Source organism: Stegodyphus dumicola, chromosome 6 (assembly GCF_044657685.1).
Source record: "Stegodyphus dumicola isolate Sdum_Otavi_A_Nest chromosome 6, ASM4465768v1".
NCBI classification, from domain to species: domain Eukaryota; kingdom Metazoa; phylum Arthropoda; class Arachnida; order Araneae; family Eresidae; genus Stegodyphus; species Stegodyphus dumicola.
Window position 1 is genome coordinate 11,983,073 of NC_140773.1, and position 25,711 is coordinate 12,008,783.

General features: G+C 31.2%; 1 protein-coding gene across 2 annotated transcripts in view; it reads left to right on the plus strand.

Annotated features, from left to right (window-relative positions):
• Window positions 1-25,711, plus strand: part of LOC118186352 (histone-lysine N-methyltransferase MECOM-like) — a 523,759-nt gene that overhangs the window by 458,826 nt on the left and 39,222 nt on the right. The window contains exon 1 of one of the 2 annotated variants that reach the window (XR_004758206.2): window positions 8,660-10,073. The exons of the other annotated variant lie outside the window; for it this stretch is intronic. The gene's annotated coding sequence lies outside the window, so the exon portion shown is untranslated. Of the gene's footprint in view, window positions 1-8,659; window positions 10,074-25,711 lie in introns of those variants that run through there. 2 annotated transcript variants of the gene reach the window in all.

The window sequence follows — 25,711 nt, forward strand, 5'->3', positions numbered from 1 at the left end:
ATTTAAGTATATTCATCAGAGCGCGTACACACACACGCTTGCTCGGGCACCCCCTAATTTACCTGGAAGTTTTGAAAGAATGTCTGTTTTATTATCTGTTACAAAATAAATTTCGTGATCTTGAATTGTCTGAAAATGTTGACCACATAGTACCATCTTGATAACTCTGATAAGACATCAAAGATGATCATCTCATGATTGGGCGCGACACCTGTCAGATAACCGTGACACGGCGCCAAACAAAATCTGTGCTTTCTGTTACAGTACTCAAAAGTGCTTTTTTTTGGGGAGGAGGGGAATGATAACCGAAACCAGTTATTTATGTTCTACAAAAGCGTACATTGCTTAGCGTCATTTGAATTTAGAATCTTAAAAATTCATTGAATCTTTCAGTGGCTTGGAAAGAAATCCATAACTTTGTTAGTCAAATGTTAAGAAGTCTGGCAAATAAGATTGTTGGTGTGTAATAAAGATCTGTTTCTGATCGAAGAAATCCAGAAATCTAACCTTCTTTGCTCATGTGCCTTTAGTTCAAAATCTGGTATGATTTAAGTCCGTTTTACTGTATAACTCTACGTTTCCTATAAGATATCACTTCATACATTTCTTCTGAAGAGAGTACGTTAACGCCCTTTAACAGCCATATCCAATTATTGTAAGTTTCTTGTCCATGACATGAATTTTGATGATACGAGCTTGTTGAGCAGGCGTGTAAATACGGAGCACATATCTGTGTACCTATTAATAGACTGAAAAACTAGACAGGTAATTTTGCGACGTATCACGATTCATTAATCTTGAAATAATTGTCCTTAACTGTAATTTCTAACGACTGAATAAAATTTCCTTCTGAAGCGAGAGTTATTGTTCCTGGAAAGGAAAACAATTGTGAAATTCACACAATTTTCTCTGCAACGAACAAATTTCAATTCACCTCTCATAACCCTCGATTTCTACAAATAACGCACAAAGGTGTTATATCACTGCTATGTATTATTAAATAGGATATTCAAAGTCATTTTGCGAAGGAAGGTAAAAAAAAAATTGTTGACAAAAAGATAATAAGATGGAAGGATAGCGGAAGGGGAAAAATAAAGGTTAAGGTGCACCTCTCTGTGGCTATTAAAACGACATTTGCGATGTTCTTTGCGGAAGTTGTTACTTCACAAACAAATTCGAAGAGAGCTGTTGGAAAGTACCTCTTGAAAAAGTTTGGAATAGATCTTGAAATATAAAAACAATGAGTGATTTTTTTTTTTTTGTTTGTTTGTTTATTTTTGTATGGATGTTGCATTGTGATTCAAGGAATCTCTTTTGTTAGAATAAGCAATTTTCTTACACTTTTCTAAATTACTTTTGTTTTGATTACGTTTTAGATTCTATCGCTAAATAATAATGCGTTACTTTGCATCGGTATTATTAAAAAGTAACTTAAATGAATATCTACTGTTGGAAGAATATACGCAGCGTGTAAATTTAAATTGTAAGTGTTCAGATGTTCTTGATAGAACAGACATAACAGACAAATGGGCAGGATGTAAAACCAACTACCCATATGTTAGATTCTCCGCGAAAGGGTGGGCTACATGCGGTATTTGTGTCTTTTTGCTTAGGTGGTGTTATTAACAGTAGTTTTCGAAACTCCTCCACGAAAGCATCGTTATGGATTAGGTTACAGTCTGATAACCCCAACGTAAGTTTATTTTTTTTCTCTTCAATGGCGGGCTTTAGCCGTTTGCAGGCGTTGGCCACTACTAAGGCCGAAGCGGTGGTCTCTTTATTTCGGAGGGATCCGAACCCGGCCCATCGGTACGGCAGTTAAGAGGTTATCACACATGGCTACAGTTCCTGCTAGACGAGACTTTTCTGAGTATGAAATTCTGATAGCACTCGTTTAAACGGGAGGATTTCTATAAAAAAGAGCTCCGCCTGAAGCGAAGTCCTGCCTAGCTACGAAAACAATGTTGCGGCTACGCGGGATTTTTTTTCGAACCTCACGGAAAATGTCTCGGCTGGACCTTAGCCCCGGGTAGAGATAACCAATCAGACGAAAGTTCTGCTTCTGAAGCCTCACGTGATCCCAATCTGAGCGATAATCGATTAGTGTTTGGCGTTCAAGTTTTTGTAGTAAGTGAAAATGGTAACCTACCTACGTGGGTTTCCTGGAATTGTGCGGGTTCTGAGAATTGTCCTTTTCGGCGTCAAGTCCCGCGTAGCCGAAACATAACGTGATTGGGACATTAGAGTCACTAACTACTTTCCCGTCTGGGCCGCTTATCTATCTTAAATGCATCTGATATGCTTAAGAAAACGAATGTCATAGACTAGCTTCCCTTTCGCATGTCGAGAATGCTCAAAAGACTTATATTGGGGAAAAAAATTACGTATGGACTATATTTACTGTAAAACTTTGAATAATTTATCTAATTTATTAAATGTTACTAGAAACTAAACAGATTTATTGATATTAAAAGGCAGAATAATTTATGGAAAATGATGTTAAATTCCGAATTCGTAAATAAAAGCTCCTGTATCAGTTTGAATGCATATTTGCCAATGTAGGTTACAGGTATCTTATTTTAGCCGTTCTTACAAGTCTGGAAACGACCAAAATTGAGAATTCGAAGGACGGTTTTTAACCGAAATCGTATCTCTTTCACACTGTCATAAATTCAAAAATTCATTCAATCAAGAACTGTAAAATAAATTAAGTTTAATTAAATGTTAAGCGTATGAATGCGTAGGAACCAAGTTACATCAAGCTGAAAACATCAGTCAGTTTTCTGCTTTACGAAGCAGTCTGCAAGAAGATTTAAAAAAAAACTTAGTTGTAAAAAATAAAAACATTAATTAGTATCAAATTTCACTAAAGAATGGATAGCTGATATAATGTGTAGATAATTTTCAGGAATCAATAAAATATAAATTCAGTAAAATGTGATGTAGATTAATGCTGCTTGAATTTTTCGATAGCTTTTTAACGGTTTTTCTGCAGAAACCGTGTTTTTTATTACTGAAAATGAGACTTATAGCTATCAAATTATAGTTACTATGCAACTCCATATTTGGCGAAGCATCAAGCGTGATGCTTCGCCAAATCTGGAAAGTTCTTCTGCGAAACTGTAATCAACAATTTTTTTCCTTTCGTCCCAAAGGCTAGTTTTATGTTATCAATTTAATTTTATACATTTATTATCACACTTAGCGGTGAAACCATATCTCCTATGCTAGCTGGCTAAATGTTGTGTAAGAAGTCTTCCGCCAAAGCAATATAGGAGATGGCTTGATAGGTATTTCAGTTAGTCAGATTGCAGAAATGAAATTTCTTACAAGTAATCTAAAGAAACACAAAGAGAATGCAGCGGCCGAGCGGTAAAGTCGCTGAACACTGGTAGTTCGGTCCGAAATTCGAATCTCGCGAACGGGCTGGCTGCATGGGCGTTTTCGTGGTTTCCCCCATGTGTAACGTGTATAGGATCCAGTTTCTCTTAGAAAGTCCTCCACGAAGACATCCCTTCTCTTAGGCAGATAGCCCTCGAGGCTTTGCCATAATCACACACACTCACACGAAGAGAATGAATACATTTCGTTGGTAATCCCTAAGTATTATCGGAACCTTCGGAATCGAAGAGGTTTTAATGTTTAGCGACTATAGCTTAAAATTGCAATAATATTAGCTTTTGGCCTGGTGGTTGGATAAGATGCTGAATATTGCTCGGCATGGAGTGGTTTATTTGGTTATCAGGACTATCCGTATAAAAGGAGAGATGCCTTCATGAACAACTACTTGCTAAGGCAAACTGGTTCATATTGACGAAACCAAACAGATATAGATAGAATTGACAAAATCAGACAGATTGAAAATCCTCTGGATATAAAACAAGCGACTTTGTTCGATTTTAGCCTGCATGGGCTTTTCACTTATGGAACAGTAGTTTTTGAAAGTCCTTCACGAAAGCATGTTTACTTTATGCAGATGGCTACGGTTAAGGGGGCTCATACACCTTAAACCCCTTGACATCCTTCGAATATGTGACTGTTGCAAGAACTGATATATTTTATTTATTTTAAAATCAATTACTCCCAACATTTTACAGCTAACTACATAAAATAGCTGCTTTGGAAACTAGTAACCAGAAAATTTGTGTTGCCACAGATATTGTTGTAATTTAATCCACTTTGTGACAAAAGTTTTCGTCCCGTTTCCACCTTGCGCGCACGGTATTTTAAAAATGGCTAACGGTACATACTAGAAATTGGATGGAATTCTTTACATGAGCCCTATTTTTAAACTGAACCTAAAATCTGATGAATATTTTAATAAATTTTATGGACGAAAACATTACAGATTTTTTTAATAAAATACATTTTATAAACTCGACTCCAAATAAAATAATTTAACATTAAATTCTTAGAATTTTTGGCTCACATTCGTTTCCAAATGTTATGAAAGCTATATATTATGGAATTAAATTATGCAACAGAATGTTTTAAACTGTGCGCGCAAGTTGGAAACAGGACGAAAATTTTTGTCACAAAGCGGATTAAATTATAAAAATATTTGTGGCGACACAAACTTTCTGATTACTATTTCAGAAAGCAGCTATTTTATGTAGTCAGCTGTAAAAAGTTGGAAGTAATTGCTTTTAAAATAAATAAGGTATCCCAGTTCTTGCAACAGTCACATATTTAAAGATCTTATGGGTTTTAAGGTGTACGAGTCCCCTTAAACAATTAGCTTTTTAATTACTAAGTACTGGTATTAACTACACCGGTTTCTAAAAATAAAGAAAAAATCACAAAAATAGGGATTACTCGTCCAAAAATAAACCAATCCGTATAAAATTTGAATATGTTGTCGAATTGTATAAAATTTATCCGTATAAATCCGTATAAAATTATATAAATATGTATAAATCCGTATAAAATTTGAATATGTTGTCGAGTTGTTGAGTAAACCTGCAGTATGCAAATTAGTGGCCCTGCAATCGGAATGCGTCATCTGCAAAAAGCGTAAAATTGCATGCCTCGGAGAAAGCCTGTAAATTTCGCTGTGATACTGAAATAAGAAATCTGGGATAGCTAAATCGTCGCGATGAGCTCCAAGCATCATTTGCCCGAAGAACTGCGATGGGAAGCTATTGGGAGACTAGAGGTAGGACAAAGTCAGACAGAAGTCAAACATCTAGCATACATTAGCCAGATGGCTAAATGTATGTCTGTCTGTGGTTCATAGACTTTGACAACAATTTCTAACCACAGATTCGGCATCCAAAAGATCCAGCCAAAGACGACCATCCGCTAAGACGAGCGCCGATAACCGATATTTGTTGTTATGCGGACGAAGGAATAGAACAGCATCTCAGATTCTTCTTTGCTGCAGCCGCCAGAACGTCAAATGTGCAGTCACGAAGAAGGTCTGTACGCGAGGCGACCAGCCATTTGCGTGCCGCTCACGTCACGTGAAGGGAGAAGATGACGAAAATATTCATGTTTTGGCAATGTCAAATTTGAAAAAAAAAAAAAAAAAAAAAAAAAAAAAATTCGACAAATAAAGAAATTTAACTTTTAATGCGAGTTATTATTTAGGAAAGTTTACACTCGTTATGAAAAAATAAAAATTTAAGATAATTCACTCTCTTACGGCAAAAATTAATCGGGATACTTAATTTCAAAATTTGCAATTTTTGATATCATTTTCGACTAACCTTGAGGAATCGGTTAATTAAGTTAGAATAATTCGAGGAAATAAGTTTAAATGAAGTGAAACAAAAAAATCTGTATAATTTAATAGGCCGTATAAGGAAGTTATGATGTCCACATCAGATTTTTCTATAGCAAAAATTATGTACATGTCTTAAATCTTCGTAATATTCATTTTAGAAAATGTAATGAAAGACTATTTTGTTCCTGATTTAATTTGTCTCTTTTGCAATTCCAGTTAGTTATCATTTTTAGCTTCTTTTTATTGCAAAGATTACTTGCGGGTCAAACACGTTCTTAATGGTGGTTTCAGAAAATCATGCAATAGTATTTTATTTATAAATTATCTCTGATTTTATGCAATTTATTTGCTATACATCGTATTATCTCATAGTTTTAACTTTAGAATTATATTTTTCGAGATTTAATTTATTAAACATACAAAGGAGAATGGTTCGTTATGCTTAAAAATGTGTTAAATGTAGGTTTCGCTTCTGATTACAGCTCTTCTCATCCACAAAGATTAATATTCTAAAATATTCTTGTTCAATATTTTTAATAAATGATGGAAAACAGAAATATATGGTCGAAAGATTAAAATAAAATAAAATAGTTCTAAAGATCAGAAAACTCATAAGCAGTTTTCTTAATTCCTTTGTTAAAGTTCAATAGAATAACGAAAAAATTAATAATTAAAATAAAATTACAAAGTGCAAAAAGGAAGATAATAATAATAAAAAGGTAGATAAATAAAATCTGAAAAGGTTCAGATTTTAACGACTGTCTCAAAGACCACTTTGAAAGTTTAATATAGTTTATTAATAAAGTTTATCGAGAGACACGGCCTAGATGGAATATTTAAACATTTTATAGGATATAGATGATATCTTTAGATGATTAGGTTCTTACATGTATATCTTCCGTATATTTAAAAAGTGAAAACGTGTGTAGCATAATTCTATAAAAAATAATTAATGCTTTTAATTAGATATATGATTGATTAAATGCATTTTTATTTAAATGAGTTACACTGAAAAGTGAAAAATTGTGTAGCGTAATTCTATAAAAATTAATTAATGTTTTTAGATATATGATCGATTAAATGTATTTTTATTTAGATGAGTCACATTAAAAAGTGAAAAATTGTGTAGTGTAATGCTATAAAAAATAATCAATGCTTTTAATTAGATATGTGATCGATTAAATGTATTTCTATTTAAATGCGTCGCATTAAAATGTAATTAAAATGCAAAAAATCATATTCAGAGGAACTGCAGTGATTTCTTTTAAAGAGTTTAGTTTTTAAATTAATAACAGACAGACTAATTATGGAAGAATGATATCTTACGTTTTTCTGAACAGCAACAGACTCGAATGAAAAGTGAAACAGCGTAAAATCGTGTTTCGGCCTTAATAGCCCTTTTGGGCTAGTAAAAAAATAAAAATAAATAAAAAATAACATCTAAAATTGTGAAAAATATGTTCAATTACTTTAAAATGAAAATTTATTTTGAAATTTTGAGAAACTATCTTAACTGAACTCATTAAATTGTTAACAGGCACATTTGATGTTAAACATTTTTGATGCGAATATAGATATATAATATAGGCACCGGTAAAAAATAATGCTATAAGTTATAAAAGTCCTTAATTTTTTAAAATAAATACTTACAAATGAATTACAGAAAAGGAGGAGAAGAAAGGCTATTTAATGCTTAAAAATTTGTAAGAAATAATTTCTAAAGAAAAATGTTTCTAAAGAAAAGTATTTATTCGATATTCTGAGGTATAGAATCATTTAAATATTTATTACGAGTAAAAAAAATCATTAAATAAATAAGGGAGAAAAAGTAAGATTAGATTTTCTAAAAAATTGTTTAAAACAGAAAGAGAAGGAGGATTTTTTTAAAATTTATTCTTAATTTTTCTAAATTAATTGAAAATAATTTCGTTATGCTCAATTTTTTAATGTTTATAAGATTTATGATAAATATTAAATTCTGTTGCAATCAAATATGTTGATATAAAATCTTATCAATAAATGGTAGATGCATGGTTCATTTATGGGGGCTCATACACCTTAAACCCTTTATGATCTTCGAATATGTGACTGTTGAAAGAATTTGGGATATTTTATTTATTTCAAAAGCAATTACTTCCAACTTTTTACAGCTGACTACGTAATATAGCTGCTTTGGAAACTAGTAACCAGAAAGTTTGAGTTGCCACAAATATTTTTGTAATTTAATCCGCTTTGTGACAAAATTTTTCATTATGTTTCCACCTTGCGCGCATGATATTTTAAAAATGGTCAATGGTACATACTTGGAATTGGATGGAATTCTTTATATGAGCACTATTTTTAAACCAAAAATCTGATGAATATTTTAATATTAAAAAATTTTATGCACGAAAACATAACAGATTATTTTAATATAATACATTTTATAAGATCAACTCCAAATAAAATAAAAATTTTAAATGAAATTCTTACAATTTTTCTTTCACAGTAGTTTCCAAATGTTATAAAAGCTCTACATTGAATATGGAATTAAATTATGCAGCAAAATGTTTTAAACTGTGCGCGCAAGGTGGAAATATGATGAAACATTTTGTCAAAAAGCGGATTAAATTATAAAAATATTTGTGGCAACACAAATTACGATTTCAGAAAGCAGCTATATTATGTAGCAGCTATATTATGTAGTCAGAAAGCAGCTATATTATGTAGTCACTATATTATGTATGCACGAAAACACTACAAATGTTATAAAAGTATATATTAAATATGAAATTAAATGATGCAACATAATGTTTTAAATTGTGTGCGCAAGATGGAAACATGACGAAAACTTTTGTCACAAAGCGGATTAAGCTATAAAAATATTTGTGGCAACACAAACTTTTTGAATACTCTTTCAGAAAGAAGCTATATTATGTAGTCAGCTGTAAAAAGTTCGAAGTCATTGCTTCTAAAATAAGTAAGTTATCCCAATTCTTGCAACAGTCCCATATTCGAAGATCTTATGAGTTTTAAGGTGTGCGAGTCCCCTTAAACCATCTCTGAAATATCTAAACTTTAATGAACTGGAAGATCATTAAAAGTACGTGCATCTTTAAAATGGAGATCAGATGTTAAGCTTTGTTTGCTTAAATATTATCAAGCTCCAGTAACTGAGCGGCCAAGATTTGCCTTTCCGAGAGGAAACGGAACAAGTCATTAATAAAAGTAATCTCAAACAAGGCAAACCCTTGCCCTGAAAGCGAAACAAAAGGGACCCAGCGAAGAAACCACCGTTTCAGAGAAAGCGAACGAAGCCAACAAACATCCAGGAAGAACAGGCACCGATAGAGACCTTGTTGCCAGCGAGCGTACCTTACCTTACCTTCTGAGCGGGAGGGAGGAGCCCCCGAAAACTGGGACACCATTGCCCGAACGAACCAGCGATATGGAGCGATCCGAGTAATTGCCCTCGGGCCCCCGTTGTTGGATGGACGGTCGGACAGACAAGCAACCACGCGCGACTGCCTGCTACCTGTTGCATGGCATTCATGAGCTAGAAGTGAGAGTTCGTACTCGCGTTCGCCCACACCCTCGATCTGTTGCTTTCTCTTCTCGACTACCAGACGATGGAGATCGCGTGTTGGACGAACAAGGGGGTTTGTGGTCGTTCGTCGGAAGTCAGTCTTGTACCTGAACTCCTCAACACCGGTCGGTTGTCATGAGTGCGGGGGTCCCATAGGACTATTATGAAAGAAAGTTTGTTTTCAAGTACTGGGACTTTACGAATTGAAGATCTGGAGATAGCACCACGTGCTGCAAGCGGTGATTAAAAGACTTTTATTCTTTTACAGATTAGAATTTAAAATGATTTTGCACGAATGGACTTTAAAAAATTTTGATCAGCAAGATTAAAAAGGAAAACATAATTATTGACAACTTTCCCCCCGTGTGATAGATACCTCAATAGAACTTAGTAAATTTTTATTACCTTAGACTCTGGAGCGAATTGTGGTACCTTTTATATACTAGTGAACTTCAAGAAACTAAGCGCAACAACAAATAAAGTGATATAAAATTTTGTTAGAAAAAAAATACAATTTCTTCTTCGATTAATGGATTTATGAACAAATGAAAAGTGAAAATATACTCAGTGGATAAATAGTTTTGCCGTCAAATGTTATTTATTTTCGCAAATGAGAGATATTAGATTTATAACACAGTGTTTATAAAAAGTTAGGACATTGTCGATAAATCAAAAACTAATTTCGACGAACTTAGTTGTCGAGAAAGCGGACCTTAACAGTTTGATGTTGTGCCTTAATTGGAATTTTCAGTGATCAACATTTCATTATTTCAATCCGGAAAGGTAAATATATTTTATTTTATACTATCCGCACCTTTATATTCCCTTCCTCTTTTTTTGTATTACTATTTTTTAAGCTTATTTACCTTAAATTTAATGCACTGTCTAATTAAAATAAACAAAAATGACAAAATTTTTACATTACAATTTCGATAATTTAATAAGTTTATTTTAATTACTTATTAAAGTATTAACTGGGTAAAAAAATTCACTGCAATTTTGGAAAGAAGGGGCACTGTTTGTGAAAATATATCGAAGATATTAAACATTGTAATTTAAGCACTTATGCGAATTTCTGCTATTAAACCATTCATTTAATCATACGAGATGCAAACGACTTTTTTTTTTCAAACATTAGCGAATGTTAAATAATTTAATGCGAAATACGAAACTTTGATTTGTGAATTTAATTTATTCATTAATAAAGAGATATAGCTATCGGCTTGAATAATGAAAAATCTATTAGTAAAAACATTCTTAATCCACGTTTTTAATCTTTAAAAAAAGAAAAACAATTTTATTTTATATTGTATTAATTATATCAAATTAAGTCACCTTTTTTATTTATCAAAATTTAAATAACTCTACAGTTTTAGGCTTTTTTATTACATAACATTTGTTGTAGTTATTATATAACAGCTCATAATTCATATTACGTATGCTTCTTATATTATAAGTCTCTCTTTTCAAAAATTTAAGTTTGCATGAAAAGTGGAGAAAGTTCTTTGTAGTCTGATTCTATGGCTTTCTGTATCTTTATTACGTATAGAAATTAATATATAGTTTTTGTCTAATTACCTACTACAGCTTGTATTACAATCTGTAGAAAACAGTATTTTTTTTTTTAAACAAAAAACTGAACATAGTAATTTTTTATCAATTGCGAAAAAACTCCGAAAGTAAAATTTTAATTCTTTTTATTCTTCTAAATATAAGATTTTTGGAAATAAAAAAATGAAATGCAAGGCTAATATATTAAAATTAAAGTAGGAAAGGAAAATTAAAGTAAATTAGAAGATAAACTCCCATTTTCAAATTTCAAATAAAATATATATATATATATATATAAAAATGTGAAAGGTTTCAGATTTTAAATTGTTTCCAATTTGACATTTTTTTCAACAATTTGTGTGTTACCTTTATTTATTAAATATCATGTTCTTCGCACTTAAATCATAAAATTAAGTTTAAGAGCAATATTCCAAAATAATTTTAAATTGAGCATATCTTTAGAATTTCGGAAACACAGTCTTACGCGCTGGAGATTAAAATGTTTTTTCTGTACAACGTTGCCATTGCTCGGTTTGAAAGTTTAAGTTTTACAAAATATGAAATCGATAATAAAACAAATTTCCAATTTAGGCTTCCAGATGCCCACATTACATCATCATTCGAAATTAGATGGCTCTAGGTACCGTTGTTTATCACAAAAACAGTGCGGGAAACTTACATACATTTATGCAGATTCTTCATTATTTAATTTCTTCAAATATAATACAGGGCGATAATATTAGGTGGCAACAGTCTGAAAAGTGAAACGGACATTCAAAGTGATTCGACGCAAAATCGCAAAACGAAAACAATAGTCCCTCAAGGACAAATCCCCTTTGGACTAAAAATTCTGACCAAAATAAATTATTTTATAACTTACCGTTTTAACTGGCACATTAACTGAGAGTAAAGATTTCGCGTTTAGTATTGCGGCAGTTAAATTTGAAATATACTGTTTCAGACATTTTTATGTATTCATACGACTGAGAATTAAAAACATTTTTAATATAACATTATCTTCGAAACGTATCTTGCTGTTGACATTTTTCGCAGATAACTTTGTGTAATAAAATGTTTTCAGCGTAAAAGATAAAAGACTAATAAAATCGTGAAGAATAAATTACTATCAGCTGTAACAGTTGACAGTTCATTGAATTTTGAGCGATGAAATGGATAAATATTTAATAAACTCGTAAAAACTTTATCGGTATAAACTCAATGACATGGAAATTGAGGAAAAAAAAAAAAAAAAAAAAAGATTTATTACAGGCTGAGAATTATTGTAAATAATTCATCTGAATACTATGGTCGTAGTTTTGCGGGAATATTCAAACGCATACTGATTAGAAAACGTTTTGTGTTACATGCAAAATACGGCTGAATTAACAATATTTTATATATTTAATACGTTTTCAGATATTCTATAGAGTTATTAATTAATTGGAGGGGAAAAAAGATTTCCAATTTCTTTAATATCATTTGAAGTAGACTTCTGTAATTTATATACATTTTTAACAATATGTGCTTGTACTGTGATAACGTTCATAAATTTTAGCATCGTCTCGTGTTTATTTAGAAAACTTTATAATAATGTGCATTCAGTATTATTGCGGAGGAACGTAATTCTCTTATTTATTCTGTGCCATTGTGTTCTGTGTTCATTTTGAAATCTTAGTCAAATGTATGCTTGATAAGCCGATTTTGGAAATCCCCCCCTTTTTTTTAAGATTATTTGAAATCCGTAAGCATATAATAAATTGAAACAGCTCGTTACGATATACCACGCTTTTTATTATTATTATTATCGTTTGGTGCTACTATGATGATAGATCTAAACGTTTATCATATGCGTAATATTCAAGAATCACCTAGAAATAATTTTTTCATCATTCATTATTCATCACCTTTTTCGTTACCATTTTCATTAATTTTTTCAAAATTCTTTTCATCTTTTGTATTTCGAGTATTATATATTAAAAAAATTAAAAAAGAATCGTATAAAATGGAAAATCGGAAAAGGTTCATATTTTAACGGTCGCCCAAAAGCCCCCCCCCCACTTTTTTTAAGATTATTTGAAATCTGTAAGCATGTAATAAATTGAAACAGCTCGTTACGATATACTGTGCTTTTTTTATTATTATTATCTTTTTTTAGTACTATGATGATAGATCTAAATATTTATCATATGCGTAATATTCACAAATCACCTAGAAATAATTTTTTCATGATTCATTATTCATCACCTTTTTCGTTACCATTTTCATTAATTTTTTCAAAATTCTTTTCATCTTTTGTATTTCGAGTATTATATATTAAAAAAATTAAAAAAGAATCGTATAAAATGGAAAATCGGAAAGGGTTCATATTTTAACGGTCGCCCAAAAGGGTTTGTTAAAGTTTATTTATACTCTCGTTAAGCTCGCAGTCTACCAGTCTGTTGTTGCACTACTCCTGCCAACCCATTTTTTTATGTCTTTTAATCTGTATTATTAAGCATCATTTTCTTCCTACTTACGCTATATATAATTCAGAAACAAAATTTCAAAAAGTTTAAAAGCAGCACATGTTTATAATTGCCAATGCATTATTAGGCGTTGATAGGCATTTTTATATATTTTTCAACCTTTTCTCAGTTCTTCTTATCAATATTCAGTTTTCTAAGTAAGGTGGCTTGCGAAACCTTTTTTTTTCTCCTTATATTATTAACGTTTCGTGCGCTAAATTTACTAATTAAGTAACGTGTTCTTCGCACATATCCCCCACACACTTTAATTCTATAACAAAAGCACAAAATATTTAAAAACAGGATATCTTTAGAATTTCCGACAGATAGTCTCACGCGCTGGAGATAAAAGCGTCTTATTCCAGATCGTTGAGTTTGTTGATAAAAAATTCAGTAAAGTTTTACAAAATGTGAAATTTGAAATTCAAAATTCAGGCGTCCATGTGTACATGTTCGGGTGGAGGACAACGTTCTTCAACGTAATGGCTCTAGGTACCGTCGTTTTTTGACAGTGCGTGGAACATACATGCATGCAGATTCCTCATTATTTAATTTCTTTAAAAATAATACAGGGTGATAATATTTGGTGACAACAATGGGAAAAGTGTTTCGTAGTTTATAGTGGATGACGCAAAATCACGTTTCGAAACTAATAACCCTTTCGGGCTAGTCTCCCTTTTTGCTAAAATGGAACATGTAACAAATAATATATATTTGCATATTTTTTATATAATTTGGAAGCAAAACGGGTTATATCTAGCAATTATTTATTTAAACGGTTCATCCCACGTATTACAGAAACGTTCTTCATTGAAATTCTTTGTAGAGCCCGGTCAGAATGTGTGTTCTTTCGAGTTACTTAAAATGTCCCCGTTGAAGTAGTTAATTTAGTGAATTATTGAGAATGGATGGATTTAAACTTACCATACTCACTTACATCGTTTGTTGTGATAAATAAACAGTTAGCACGATTAAGGGAACTAATACACCTTAAAACCCATAAGATCTTTGAGTATGTGACTGTCGCGAGAATTGGGATAACTTATTTATTTTAAAAGCAATTATTTCCAACTTTATACAGCTGACAGCATAATATAGCTACTTTCTGAAATAATAATCAGAACGTTGGTCTTGTCACAAATAATTTTATAACTTAATCCGCTTTGTGACAAAATTTTTCGTCAAGTTTCCGCCTTGCGCGCACAGTTTAAAACATTCTGTTTCATAATTTAATTCAATATTAACATATAGCTTTTATAACATTTGGAAACTACTGTGAACCTAAAATTCTAAGAATTTCACGTTAAATTTTTATTTTATTTGGAGTTGAGTTTATAAAATGTATTTTATTAAAAAAATCTGTAATGTTTTCGCGCATAATTTTTTTTAATACTAAAATATTCATCAAATTTTTGGTTCAGTTAGAAAATAGTGCCCATATAAAGAATTCCATCCAATTTCAAGAATGTATCATTAGCCATTTTTAAAATATCATGCGCGCAAGGTGCAAACATGACAAAAACTTTTGTCACGAAGTGGATTAAATTACAAAAATATTTGTGCCAACACACACGTTCCGGTTACTAGTTTCCAAAGCAGCTATATTATGTAGTCAGCTGTAAAAAGTTGGAAGTAATTGCTTTTAAAATAAATAAAATATCCCAATTCTTGCAACAGTCACATATTCGAAGATCATAAGGGGTTTAAGGTGTATGAGCTCCCTTTAAGGAATAATTTTATCTTTTTATTACTTACTTTCTCGTCAAAATTCGCTTCGTTAAAAGTGGATTACGAACGCATTTCGTTTTTCATTTCGTGAATTTCGGCATACATCGTAATTTAAACACCGTTAATAAATAAATTTGATTAGCGACATCTAATATGTTGTTCCAATCCTTGTTAAATGATTCAATAAAACAAAGTATATACGTCAACAATATATATTTAAAAAGAAGATATATACCAAGATAAATAAATGGCTTAGCAAAATAGGTAAAATCACTTTTAAGTGTAAAATTTACAAATATGTAAAATTAGCCATTCTGGAAACGAAGCCATTGCAAAGTTCCGAAACTTTCTCTATATATATTGCATTTGTACTTTATCTTAAATTGTCAAGTTTTACTTAAATATTTACCTGTTGAAATCGAGGTAATATGAAAGGCAGTTCGTGGAAAATCAGCATAATGCAAAAGTTTAGTATAGAACTTCTCATTTACTGTCATTGCCTTCAGAAATTTATGTACTTTCTACATTCTAATTTTCTGTTTGAAATCATAAAAAATTAACTAATTGTAATTGTTTATTAATTTTTTCTCCATCCTAGGAATATTTAATTTAATATTTTTTAGAGATTTCTTTAACTGGAGTATTCAAAGTTGAATTTTTAACAAATATGCTACGATGAATAATAACGCAAAATAAATGAACAATTAAGAGAAATTATTTAGGAATATAGAACTGATTACATTCTAAAAGGGGTGGTTTTCTTAAAATTGATTTTAGGTATTAATAATTTTCCATTCATTCTTTCGTTTTGCATCAACTGTGATCAAACTTTATGTAATTCAAAAACACGTACTGTATTTTGTTAATGCGTCATTTTTAGACAATACTACAAATACAAACATTTATTTTAACTGTGTTCGTAACTAACCATTTACATTACCAAAAGCTTGAAAAAATTTTAACGCTAATTTATTGCCAGAGCTTAAAATTTTTTTTCCTTCTAAGTCGGAGGTGCTGTAAAGGAAGAATACTTTAAAGTGCAGGAGCTACGATAGATCATATTGTTCCACATTAATACATTAGGAAAAAAGCTGTTTGAAATGTTGTATTCGTGATTATTTGTTTATTCAAATTAATTACGACGGGTGGTAATGCTAAAAAGTGCGTCCACTTTTTGGTCTACTTCCGTGAAAGTAGTTTGGATTTTTTCCATTTATCCATTCATATACTCACTCAGATCGAAAGTGTATTTTACAACGTCTGTCATAAAAGATCAGCTATAAATAGATACTTCTGTCATAATATAGCAACTATAAATTATGAGTATCATCGCTTTACTGTACAAGATTCATAAAGCAATCAGTAGGGTAAAACTAATTCTAAAATACACCACGATATTTATGTTCCTCACAGCAACTATCACATTGTATTTTTTTTTTTAATTAACCGAAGATAATATTTTCATTGAAGTTACTAAAATTGTCCACAATGTTTTCAGCCCAAAGGAGAAATTTATCCAGAATGGCTCTTAATTTTGTTTTGGCATTTTGCGTTTTTTTCACTATAAACGGAGAAAAAAACACTTTTCAAATTGTTGCCACCATTATATATTTTTGCCACCCTGCATTATATTTAAAGAAATAAAATAATGAAGAATCTGCATAAATGTATGTATGTTTTTCGCATTGTGATAAAACAACGGTACCTAGAGCCATCCAATTTTGAATAACATACGTCTCCACCCGAATGCGGGCATCTGGAAGCCCAAATTTGGAAATTTGAATTTGTTTTATTGCCTGTTTTATATTTTGTAAAGCACTCATGAGTTTTTGATTAAGAAACTCAACGATTTCAAAGCGAGCAATGGCAATACTGTACGGGAAGGGGAAAATTATCTCCAGCGCGCGAGACTGTGTATCGGAAATTCTAAAAATATGATCTTTCAAATATTTTGTGACATTGCTGTTGAATTGACTTTTATGGTTTAAGTGCGAAGAACAAGATATTTAATTGTAGACACATTAGGATATTTTTTGGAGGACAGAGAGATAAAATGTTAGCAACCGCCTTCGCCGGGAATCGAACCACGGACCTCTGGAATACCGGCCCAGCGTGCTACCGCTACACCACGAAGGCACGCTAGGGAAGTGGGAGAAATACCTTATATAATAAATAAAGGTAACACACAAAATGTTAAAAAGAAACGCCCCTTTGGGTGTAATATAAAATCTGAAAGCTTTCCGATTTTTTAATTGACAACAATATTAACTAAAATCACTTAAGCTGTTGTACTTTTGTCATATTTCATCGTTAATTATTGCATTTCATTAAGCAGTTTTACATTTTGGTTCTTTTCGAATAATACATTTACACGTCTATTGAATGTATTATTTAAAATACATTTTGAATGTATTTTAAATAATACATTTATTTGAATAATCATACAGATTATTCAAATAATATATTAATCCTACCAGAGAAAGTAAATTTAAAAGCAAAGAAAACTGAATCATCCGCCAAGGAATTTATTCGAAAGAAATACAAGATTTATCTGCACAGAAATGTGTTACGGATCTTCGTCTTCCGTGACACCGAAATAAAGGCCAGTTCATGCAAATCTCATTTAAAAATCAAAAGTGTGGGTATTCAATCCTCTGCAGTCCCGCAAACTTTCACCGAGAAAGATCTGAATTCATTGCTTACAAGCAGCGAGGAGAATACCAAACTCATCACCCCATATTCTAAGCATGCGTGCGTTAAAAGGCCCATTTTAGTGCAACCTGAGCGCTTTCGCATTGCCTGTTACAAATAGATAAGCATCGAAAGCTAAGTAGTATCACAGACAAACAACTTTTTCTGTTTTTTAACGATGCGTTTAGGCGAGTCGTACGCACGGCGGATTACGCACAATGCCCCCCAAAGAGATCCAGCGATGCTTCCCATCTTTTAGATGGATGACCATTGTAGTAGCCGTTGTCGAAAAGGGATAAATAGCTTTCCTTTCGTCTTGAACGCCTTTTCTTACTGGCATAGAAACTCAGGCGATACAAAAACGCTACGGATACTTTGTTTCGGTCTTTAGCCTACTTTTCCCAAGCGCAACTGGACAATTGGTAACGGTAGCCGACCTGGCGCATGTTATTTCATTGTGGTTAAACTGTTCCCCTTCATTTCATAACATACGTCCAACGTTAAACAAAGAAGGATATTCAATTGTTTAATTGCTGGGAGTTACGCTTTTATTTTGCTTTGAGATATTAATTCAGTATCGCCAATGAAACCAATGAAAGTAACCAATGAAAAAATCTGATGTGTGCACCACATGACTTCCTTGTACGGAATATTAAATTATATGCATTTTTTCTTTGATTTCATTTAAACTTATTGGATTGAATTAAATCTACTTCGCCGACAGCGCATAAACCACAATAGAATAAATCAATTCTTTAAAATTCACTCTAGTATTTGATTAGCATAGCAACACTCTGGCCCTAGGTTTACTTAACAGTATTATATTTCGTTCATATTATAACTCAGAATGCACAAAATTTATATCATTTAAAAAATAGAATTATCTAATCGTTGCCACATGTTCTATTCAAATACTATAATAAAGCTAGAACGACGTATAAAAGAAATTAAACAAACAAAACAAAAAAGAAAAGTTTTTCACAGACGATTGAGTATTTCTCATTCAATTAATTCAGTTCTCACTTCGCGAGAAGGCAAAAATACATAAAAAAATCAAAAATATATAAAATAAAAATTACGAAGTAAATCTCAAACACTTATTTCCTGGAAAAAATTCCAGAAAGGATTAAGCATGATTTAATAGGCAATAATAAATGAAGGCGTTATCATTGTTGTTGCGAAGCTAAGTTTCTCTAGATTGGCAACAAATCCACTACTCTGCTGTTTCAAATGTAAACAATCAATGGCCCTCATAAAGAAAAAGCTTAGCGGCACTTAAACAACTTTAAAATTGTTGATAATTCTAAAAATATTGCATACAGATTTACTAAAGGCATAAAAACCTTAACCGGAAGACAAAAACAACATAATTCAATCATTTTTAAATCAAAAAATGTACAATTTACAAACATATAAGAGTAAAGAAACCGAGATTACTGAGCCGGGTAACAGAGTGGATATATATATAAATAGATTTATATACGTTTGGTGCGGCCAATTGCAACCAAAGTGAACGTGCACATCTACATGTTATAGTAGTCCTATATACAAAATTTCAACGTTCTGAGGCTACTCGTTTTTGAGTTATGCGAGATACGTACGTACGCACGCACGTACGTACATACGTTCGTACAGACGCCACGAAAAATTCTCTTCAGAATTAATTTTAAAGCAGTTTTATAATTTTTTTGGAGGAAACGAGTCTTTTATTCTGTCCTTACGTACCGATATCACGCAAAAACATCGTTAAATTGCATTCGATAGCGGTCAAAATGGATATTTTCGTTGAAGTATGCTGCCTGAAACTTTTCGCGATTACAATACTTCTTTTTTACTTCGTACAAGGAAGTAAAAAACGAAACTATTGACTTTATTTAGTTTAATTTGTACCACTGGGAAAAGAGGGGAAAATGTAAAAGTCGCAGCATATGTAAATTATTAAGTTATGTAAGCATCTTTGAATTACTTACTTTTAAAGATCAAATTAATTTTAAAGAGTTACTTATTTATTAGCCTAAATGGCACATTAGTCTCGAAACGGCATTTTGTATTGAATTTCTATAAACGGAGTAACACTTTTTAGATTGTTGCCACCAAAATTTATCACCCTGTATTATAGTTAAATAAATTAAATAATGAAGCATCTACATGAATGCACGCATGTTTCTCGTACTGTAAAAAGACAATAGTATCTAGAGCCATCACATTTTGAATAACGTAGTCCTCCACCCGAACATGAGCACCTGGAAACCCGAATTTAAAATTTCATATTTTGTAAAAACTTTAGTAAATTTTTAACAAGCTCAATGATTTGAAAGTGAGCAGTAGCAACACTGCACGGATTAAAACATTGTTATCTCCACCGCGCGAGTCTGTATGTCGGAACTTCTAAAGATATGATGTTTTTAAATACTTTGTAACTATTCAACTGAATTTCATGTGACGTAATTGCGAGGAGCATGATATTTAATTGAAACATTTATCACATAAAACGTTTATAATAAAAAAGAGAGAAAATAGTTTTGCAAGCCATCTTAATAAGTAAACTCTACATTGATATGTTAAACTGAGAAAGAGTGAGAAAAGTAGGAAAACGTTGTGCCAACACTTAATGCGTTATCGGAAATCCTAAACACATGCTGCTTTTAAAATTTCTGTAATTTTCCTGTTGAATTTCATATGTTGTAAGTGCAAAAAAAAATTATGCTTAATAATAAAGCTAAAAAGACAAAAAGAATAGGTTAGCAGGAGTCACTGGAACAGCAGACTGGAAGACTTCGAACTCCGCGAGAACCTAGAAAATTCTTAACAAGCTCTTTCGGGCGACCGTTAAAATATGAGCCCTTTCAGTCTTCTTCCTTTTTGTTTCCTCTTTATAATTGTCCATGGACACTTTTTTTATGCTGATGATTTTTGTTTGTAGTTTTACCGTCATTCCGCAAGGTACAGATTTAATTGTTTTTCAGACACAGCCTAAGTAACCTACCTCGGTTAATCGGGAGATGATTGTAATATGATGGATGAAAATGTTGCAGCGAATTTTATATTAGACTGTCGGAAATGAATTCTTTTCTCTTCCTTTATCATCTTCCTTATTTTATTATTCATAAGAAAGATCTTCTTTTAAAGCAACAAAAAACTCCAGTCCACCCACAGTCTTGGGTCAGGGCTTTAAAAGAAAATAATAATAAAGGTAAATAAGACAGGCGAAAAGAAGCACTTTGTTGTCGGCGCGTTCACTTCCTTATGAGCACTTCGAAAGTTATTTGTGACACGACTAAAAAATCATCTCAAATTTTCTCCTCTTTTTTTTTCTCTCAGCGTTTTCTGTAAAAAAATAAATAAATAAATAAATAAATAAAAAACCCCAACTGTGTTTTTTACTCTGTGCGTTATTTGGACCCTATGACATTAGGCCGTGCAACCTTGCATGACGGATCTTCCTAAAACTTAATCCTCCTGCCGAAGAAATACGGTTGCAGTTTAGCTATACTTTTCCTGCTTCTAACAAAGATGTTTAAAGTGTATGCCAGTCCAGGATCCAAAAATTTTGCTTTTTTTTTTTTTTTTTTTTTTTCTTTCGCTTGAATAACAGGCTTATAAACCGCACAAAGACATTTATAGATTTTTATTGTAGGCTCATTGTTGGAGATAATATTCTTTTCTGAGAAATCTGTCCAATTTCGGAAGAAACGAAAGAATTTTTCGCTTCCGAGTTGTTCAGAAAAGAACTCATTTCAGACATTTGCAATTTGTAAGTAAAAAATAAGTATTCCACATCGTGGTTACAGTTTTTTAAAAAAGTTTGACTCTAGATATTATATTTTATTTGTTTTCTACATCTATCCGAATTTTCTGGAAATCTAAACAAACAAAACAATCTTGAATATCCAAAGTGATTATAGCTCTTGATTATGAGATGCGCCACACTGGTTCTGGAATCGCTTTTTAGAAATCCTATCAAATGTAAGAAAGATTAGAAGGGCTTCCCTCTTCTTCAGTCTGGAATTTGTAAACATAAAATACGTTTTTAAAAGAAGGAGAAGGAATCAATCAACTAAACTCGATTAAACTTAAAAAAATAATTTAATGATTTGTGTGTCTTGCGGTCCTTTATATGCCAGCGTCTTATTTTTTAAATTTTCATAATTTATGCTGATTTTTCATACAGTCGTATCCAATGTAATAAACAACACAATAACACACAATATAGAATATAAACAATATAATAATATAAACACTATAATAATATATACAGTATAATAATAATATAAACAATGTAATAAAAAGAAAAAAAAATCTGAAATGTTTCAGATTTTAAATTACGTCCAAAGGGGCGTTTTTTAACATTTTGTGTGTTACCTTTCTTTATTAAATATCATGTTCCTCGCACTTAAACCATAAGATCCAGTGCAACAGCAATATCGCAAAATAGTTTTAAAACGAGCATATCTTTAGAATTTCCGATACAGAGACTCACGCGCTGGAGATAAAAATGTTTTTTCTGCACAACGTTGCCATTGCTCGATTTGAAATCCTTGAGTTTGTTAATCAAAAATTCGTCAAAGTTTTAAAAAATAGGAAATCGATCATAAAACAAATTTCAAATTTCAAATTTGGTCTTCCACATGCTCATATTCGTTGGAGGATTACGTTATTCAAAATTCGATGACTCTATGTACCGTTGTTTTATCACAATACGAGAAATATACATACATTTATGCAGATTTTTCATTATTTAATTTCTTCAAATATAATGCAGGACTCTAACATTTTGTGGCAACAGTTTGAAAAGTGAACCGACATTTATGAGTCTGACGCAAAATGCCAAAACGAAACTAATAGTCCTTCGGGATTCAAATCCCTTTGGACTAATAATGAAGCATTTTAAGTCTAGCTGTAGAATATTCGCATCGAAATATAGAGCTGTCAAAGTAACCATAAATTTAATATTAACGAAAATTTTTTAAATTTTTATTAAAAAATGATTAAATGATTAAATTAATTAATTCCATAATGATGAAGCGCAGTAAATTTTGTGAAGAATTTTGAGCCCACAAGGGCGTTTGCCGGGCTATTAGTCTCAAAACGGGATTTTGCGTCGTCCGCTAAGAACGGCCAGTCACTTTTCAAATTGTTGCCACCAAATATTATCACCCTGTATTATTTATAAAGACAAATAATGAAGAATCTACGCGTATATATCTGTTTCCTCCAACTGTGGAAAAGCGACATTACTACAGCCAGCGAAGTTTGAATAGTGTAGTCCTACACTCAAACATCGGCACCTGGAAATCCGAATTTTGTACTTTGAATTTAATTTTTCACATTTTGTAAAACATTATGAATTTTTAATTAACAGACCGAACGATTTGAAAGCCATCAGTGGCAACACTCTACGGATTAAAACATTGCGCGACACTGTTAATTGGAAATTGTACAGATATGCTGAATTTAAATATTTTGTGATTTTGTTGTTGAATTACGTTGCATGTGGGGCAAGTGTTCTTCGCACTTACGTTATTTAATTAATAAATGTAACACACAAAACGTTAGTAATAAAAAGGAACAAAACAAATAAAAGGTTTCGGAAATTATCTTACCAAGAAAATTGAACGTCGATGCTATGAACTGAAAAAGTAGAAAAACGTATGTCAGCATTTTAAAACTGCCACGGGAATTCTAAACACACGCTGCTTTTAAAATTTTTTGCAGTTTTTCTGTTGAATTGTATATTACATAAGTGCGAAGAAAATAATACTTAATAATAAATCTAAAAAGACAAAAAGAAGTGAGTTAACAGGAGTAAGCGTTACAGCAGACTGGTAGACTGCATGCTCAGCGAGAACATACAAAAAAAAAAAAAAAAAAAAAAAAAAAACACTTAACAAAACCTTTTAGGCGATCGTTAAAATTTGAACCCTTTCAAATTTTGCATTTCTGTAATTACTTCATTTAGTTTGAAATTAAATTTTTTGAGTTTAAAATAAAAAATTAAATCAATGCAAAGTGATCAGACTTTCTCATTTTCCTCGCTTAAATGAATGAATCATTTGAAAGTAGAATATAGAATATTATAATAAATGCTTTATAAGTTACCCTATCGTGAACGCGCTAAGTATGATTTAATTATCGGGTGTTCTGCTACGATGATTAACATGGAATTTGAATACCAAAATGTTATTTAGTAATTTATGTGCATTTATTTTACTGATGCATACAAATCTAATTTACAGATCTTCTGATTACTGATTTAGAAAACTTAAACAGTTTTATATATATATATATATATATATATATATATATATTCAATAGAAATTTTAAGTATGTTAACTTATTTCACTTAACTGTACGGCAATAATTGGTTGTAATATTTAAAAAAAAAAAAATGAAAATTAACGTGAAACTTCTGCGTATTTTAAAACTTCTAACAATGATAGCAATTTACGGAAATAATATGTATCTGTCAGAAATAAAGTAATATAATATTTCCCCCTCCATTGAAATATTGATTTTAACCTTTTTGCTAGCTTTGCCTTTTCTTTTGAAAATTTAATTTCTTTAAAATGAATGTATAAATAAAACAAAACAAACAAACAAACAAAAAAATTCTGGAAGCTTTCAGATTTTATATTACACCCAAAGAGGCTTTTTTTTTTTTATTTTTTTATTTTTTTATTTATGTTAATTTCATACACGTTTCGAGTGCATTTGGGCTAATATAAAATACTATAATAAATTACAAATACATTTTTAATAACTCGTCGGTCTGTTTTATTTCATGAAATTCGTACGTGCGATAAAAAAGGATTTTTTTTTTTTTTTTTTTTTTTTTTTTTTTTTTTTTTTTTTTAGCCGAAAGGGGCGTTAGCTTAGAAGGCTGTTAGTTTCGAAAGGGCATACTAATGCCAGTTTGGGCTAAAAATATTTAAAAGTAGCATATCTTTAGAATTTCCGATAGATAGTCTTGCGCGCTGGAGATAAAATTGCTTTTCAGTATAGTGTTGTCACTGTTCGCTTTGAAATGGTTTTAAAGTTTTACAAAATATGAAATAATTAATGAAACAAATTGCAAATTCGATCTTCCATTTGCCCATGTTCCGGTGGAGAACTAAGTTGTATAAATTTTGATGGTCCTAACTACCATTGCTTTTTCACAGTAACAAAAAACATGCATACATTCATGAAAATTCCTCATTATTTAATTTATTTAAATATAATACTCGGTGATAATATTTGGTGGCAACAATTTGAAAAGTGAAACGGACATTTATATTGAATGGACGTAAAATGCCGTTTCAAAACTAGTAACTTCTTTTTTATCGCACGTACGAATTTCATGAAATAAAACAAACGGAAGAGTTATTAAAAATTTTAATTTAAATTAATTTCAAAGCGAAGTTTTAGAGTGTTTCGAAATTGGTAGCTTTGATACGGTTCCCACTGAATTTGTTTTATCTTTTTAACTTGGAGTCCGTTATCACGTTGGGCATATTTCAGCAAGCGTAAAATGAGGTTAAACGTTTCTTCCGTTTCTCAATGCAGTTAAATACTTTTACTTGTATGTTAGATTTTCAACTTCTTGTTTTATCATTTTATTAAAAATTTCATATAACTCTGCTTTTAACAGAAAAAACGAGGTTATCGAGATGCTATAATTTCGCGTTCTGCACTTAATAGCATTTTATTAAGTTTTCCTTTTGTATGATTGAATTTTATTAACCTCGGCTATAATATTGTTAAATACAGAATTAAGAGCAATTTAAATATGATAATTTTGGTCGACTTTTATCATTTTTTATCGACATTCACATTATAGCGATATTCAAAAACGGGTTTGTTACTATTACGATGAATATAAGTTTTCTTATTTGATATGCCCAATAAACTGAAAGTGGCAAGTGAAAAATGTTTGGAATTTTTTAGGATTTATTTTTAAGAATGAAT